The following is a 5453-nucleotide window of genomic DNA, read 5'->3' as shown; positions in this document are numbered from 1 at the left end:
TTACTTTGGACAGAATAGTCTTTTATTCACTATGACTGGCCTCACTGGTCAATTAATGACAGAAATAATTTAAAGAGGGGAGTCATTTAAAAATGTTTGATATAGATGTACTGTTTTAACTGTCATTCACTTTATAATAATTTGAAGCAGGGCTACATTTACTGTTATTTGGTTTTTGTTTTATTTTGTTTCTTAACATGAGTTTACTTATGTTGTATAAACTGTATTTATAATGCATTGTCTTTTATTTCCATGTTGTTTGTCTTTTTTAAGTGAAATGAGAACATAAATGTATTTGTAAAATGATCCAAGACTATAATCCTCATAGATTTTATATTCCTCTGCCTAACTTTTTAAATTTATGTTTTTCTATACATAATTCAAGACTTTGTTTGTAACCTGCTTAAGTATTTTGAAACCATTAAACACAGACTTCAAAAGAACTGCTCTTTCCATGCTCATATTCCATTAGGTTATATAAATAACAAAGAAGTAATAAAAAGGACACCTGGGGGAAAAAAATTGAGAAAAAGCACAAATTATTCTTGATAAACATGCAGCTTATCTGGTGGTGGCAGAAATGGGAGAGTATTAGACCATAATTTAGTATCCTGGTGCCGTCCTTGGTTGATGAACGTAAGTTTTAAATCTTGCAAAGAAAATTGGGATTCTTAGTTAACCCAATAGGTGAGTTAAACTGAGACCAGTTAAAAGGGCTTCTCCCGTGTTTACACACATTTTATAATCATATCAATCATGCATGTATTTTGTATTTCTTTCCTTGTGTCTTTCAGGCTGGCTGAATTCAATAGCCTTCTGGAGCCCCTTCTCCTGGACACCTACTCAACTATGTGTTGGGAAGACCAAGGTGAATAAGGACTGGACTGTAAATGCAGTGAGGGTCTAAAAGGGAGATAACAAACACTCATCCATGTTTTATGTAGTAAATCCCACCAAGCACAAAAGCTAAAAGTACATCATTTCACGTATTAAAAATAGGCCCCTATGTCATTTATTCTTATGCCAGTTTTTCTTCAGTATTTTATGTAAAATTTTACTTGATAATTTAGATCGAGTTTTAAAGATGTAAAAATATCTGGATAAAAACATGTGCCCTTATCACTAATTGTCAGTCTACATCAGCTACTATTTATTTTAAAGTACTTCATTCCAGTATGAGGAGGGTTACATTTAAATATTTCTCAGTCTCCTGAGATTTCTGATTCATATATGTAGCTCTGAAATACTGTGAGCAGGGTGCCATTCAATGCTTTTATGGATTTTTTTTTTTTTTTGCTCGTGAACTGCTGTGTGCCAGATGCCCCATTCATAACATCTCTTAACTCTGATAATGAGTAGATGTCATTATTTTGCCTTCCAGCACTTCTGATCAATATCAGGCTAATATTATTTTCTCTCTGATTTTCCTTTATATTTTCGAAATTTATAGCAAACACAAAATGAAGTAATTATTTAATGTTTAACACAGTTTTTTTTAAAGACTGCCTTCTAAGTCCTTGCAACTAGGATCGACTTTATTACAAGTTTAAAAAATTATGAAAATATTTTAGCATAAATATTTATTTAGTGGTACCCTTAACAATGATTTATAAGTTTTTTAGGCCACTTTTCACACTCATTTTAGATTCAATTAAGATTTGGTGGAATATTTTTTTAACTCATATATAAGAAAATATAAGACTTAAAAAGGAAATGTAAGTTACATTCTTTAGAGTTATCTTTCTGTTTATACCTAGTATTTCTTAGTTGTCTTAATAAAATTGTGAGCCCAGTGCCTGACACATATTTGGCACTCAGAAAAGTGTATTAAATGAATGCATTCAAACTGAAATAACGTAACTGCTTAGTTAAGGCTTCTCTTGTTTTAGGTGTTTTTTTACAAGATTTTTTTCATCTTAAAAGAGATAATAGAGACTTTAGAAACTGAAAGGTAATGTTAATAGGAATCATAGCAATTATCTCGTCTATCTTCTCCAATTTTCAAATGGAGCTGACAGACAAAGAAATTAAGTGATTTAACCAATGGCAAGTTAAATAGACTTCAAACTTTCAGATGTATTATTAAATCATGTAGTTAATTTGGTTCAGAGTTTTGATCTAACCAACATGTATCAAGTATGTGTAATGATGAAGGCACTCTAATGAGCGCTGAGCTTAAAAAAAAAAAAAAAAAAAGAAACACGAAATTCCTACCCAAAGTTTGTAAACTACAGACTATGGGAACCACTGAAATTTGATTCCTAGGCTCAGGACTGGAGTCTGGGCGGGAGATACTGATTTGAGAGTCGTTAGTATACACTTATAATTGAACACATGCAGTGAATGAGATCACACAAGAAGAGGAAATAAAACAAAAGAAATAGTAGAACTAACAGTGGATTCCTGGTGAAGATGTATTTATAAGATGATACAAAGAGAATCAAGGGGGAAAAGAGACCTATAAAAGGAGTGAGAATCAGATGATATAAATGGTTCCTTGAAAATCAAGGGACAAAGAGAACCAGGTAGTAAATGATGGGAGGTTTCTTGTACCTTGCAGAAAACTCAATTATGATGAAGACTTAAAAGACACTATTAAAATCAGACATTCAGCATCACTGGGGATTCTTGCAAAAGTGCTTTGCTACAAAGGGAGTAACATATAAGCCAGAATGAAGATTGCAAATTCTTGGAAAGAAGGAAAGAGGAGGAAAGAAATAATACAAATAAAAGACCAGCATTTTCCAGACTGAGTTCTGCTATCTTCACAGGTTTTAGTAGCTATTACTTGAAAAATATAAAGGAGAGCATTGGGGTAGAGTTCACTTGTGAGATATCTTGAGGAAACAATTTAAAAAGTTAATTTTGCTGCAGGACTTCAGAAAATTTATTTGGCAAATTTTATTTGGCAAATATCCCAAAGAGGGTATATTTGGTCATCTATTTTCTTAAAAAAAAAAAAAAGAACACTTTTTGGGATTACTATTCTGTATTAGTCACTTGGGAAATTTTGCTTTGGAATAAAAAGAAAAAGCCAAGATATTTAACACTAATAGAAAAAGAAAGAAGGGAAAGAAACAACAGGAATTAAAAAAAATTCTCCAGCTTTATTAATATATAATTGACATATAACATTGTGTAAGTTTAAGGTATACAATATGTTGATATGATACATTTATATATTGCAAAATGATCACTACCGTAGTGCTAGCTGACACCTCCATCGTGTCACATAACTACCATTTCTTTTTTGTGGTGAGAATATTTAAGGTCTACTCTTAGCAACTTTCAAGTATATTAAACAGTTTTATTAGCTAAAATCACCGTAAAGTAATTAGACCCAGAGAACTTATTCATCTTAAAACTGGAAGTTTGTACTCTTTGGCTGACATCTCCTGATTACCCCCAACCCCCTGCCTCTAGTAACCACCATTCTAGTCTCTGTTTCTATGAATTTGACTTCTTAAAAATTCCACATATAAGTGATATCCTACAGTATTTGTCTTTCTCCAACTTACTTCAGTTAGCATAATGCCCTCAAAGTCCACCCATGTGATAGGTTGAAAGAAACCTTGTTTGTGTTGAGGTGTGAATCCCTTCTACTCCAGGATAAGTTTGATTAGATTTGAAAGCCCAAATATCGGAACTTCAACATGTTTAAAGGTTCAGTGCAAATAAAGACCTTCTGAAGTCAAGTGTACACTCAAATAGTGACAGAGCCATGCAATGGAATTTCTATTCGTTTATGTTTTCTTCACAAAGACATCCAGGAAAGATGCATCAAAGGGAAAACCTAGCAGAAAATCTTAAACCAAAATAATTGGTGAGGCTGATTAAGAGAGGAGAAGGCATGAAGCAAAGAAACTTAGTAAGTACTTTTTTCCAGCTTTATTTAGATATAAATGATATATAACATTGGGTAAATTTAAGGTGTACAACATGTTGATTTGATACACATATATATTGCAAAGTAATTACTACCATAACATTAGCTAATACCTGAATCATGTAGCATAATTTCCATTTATTTTTTGTGGTAAGAATATTTAAGATATACTCTCTTAGCAACTTTCATGTATACAATACAGTATTATTAACGTAAATTACTCTACTGTACATTAGATTCCCCAGAACTTATTTATCTTATAACTAGAAGTTTATAACCTTTGACCAACATATCACTTCTCTGCCACCTCCCAGCTCCTGGTAACCACCCTTTTTTTCTCTGTTTCTACAAGTTTTATGAATTTTGGGTTTTGTTTGTTTGGTTTTTTTAGATTCCATATGTAAATGAGATCATACAATATTTGTCTTTCAGTGTCAGTCTTATTTCATTTAGCCTAGTGCCCTCAAGTTCTATCCATGTTGTGACAAATGTCAAGATGTCTTTCTTTCTCATGGCTGAATGATATGTACATATGTATATACACCCCCCCACCTCATCTTTATTCATTCATCTGCTGAGGAACACTTAGGTTGTTTCCATATCTTGGTTATTGTGAATAATGCTGCAATGAACATGAGAGTGCAGATATCTCTCCCAAGATCCTGTTCTCATTTCCTTTGTGTATATACCCAGAAATGGGATTGCTGGATCATGTAGTAGTTTTATTTTTAATGTTTTGAGGAACCCTCTTAGTTTTCCATAGTGGCTGCACCAAGTTACATTCTCACCAATGGTGCAGGAGAGTTCCTTTACTCTACATCCTTGCCAACACTTGTTGTTTCTCGTCTTTCTGATAATAGTCATTTTGACAGGTATGAGATGGTATCTCATTGTGGTTTTGCATTTTTCCGGTGATTAGTGATGTTGAGGACTTTTTCATGTAGTTGTTTGACTGTCTTCTTTGAAAAAAATAAAGAAGATTAAAATCATATCAAAAGCCTTTTTGCACCACAGTTGCATAAAACTAAAAGTTCCTAGTTTCCTAGTTTCTCCTAGTTTACCAGGAGAAAACTGAAAAATTAACCAATATGTGGAGATTAAACAGCATGCTACTGAACAGCCAGTGGGTCAAGGAAGAAATCAAAAGAGAAATCAAAACCACTTCTTGAGACAAATAAAAATGAAAGTACAATATACCAAAACTTATGGAATGCATCTAAAGCAGTTCTAAGAGGGAAGTTTTTAGTGATAAGTACCTACATGAAGAAAAAAGAAAGATCTCAAATAAACAACCTAATTTTACAACTCAAAGAACTAGAAAAAGAAGAACAAACTATGACCAAAGTTAGTGGGAGGAAACAAATAAAGATCAGAGCAGAAATGAATGAATAAGAGACTAAAAAGAAAATAGAAAAGATCCCTGAAACTTGAGTGTTTTTGAAAAGATAAACAAAACACACAGACCTTTAGCTAGACTTATCAAGAAAATAAAAGAGGATTCAAATAAATAAAATTATAAATGAAAGACGGTACATTACACCTAGATACCACACAAATGGAAAGGAAT

Source organism: Lagenorhynchus albirostris, chromosome 10, assembly GCF_949774975.1.
Source record: "Lagenorhynchus albirostris chromosome 10, mLagAlb1.1, whole genome shotgun sequence".
NCBI lineage: Eukaryota > Metazoa > Chordata > Mammalia > Artiodactyla > Delphinidae > Lagenorhynchus > Lagenorhynchus albirostris.
The sequence above is the reverse complement of the archived record's forward strand: the minus strand, read 5'-3'. Positions refer to the sequence as shown.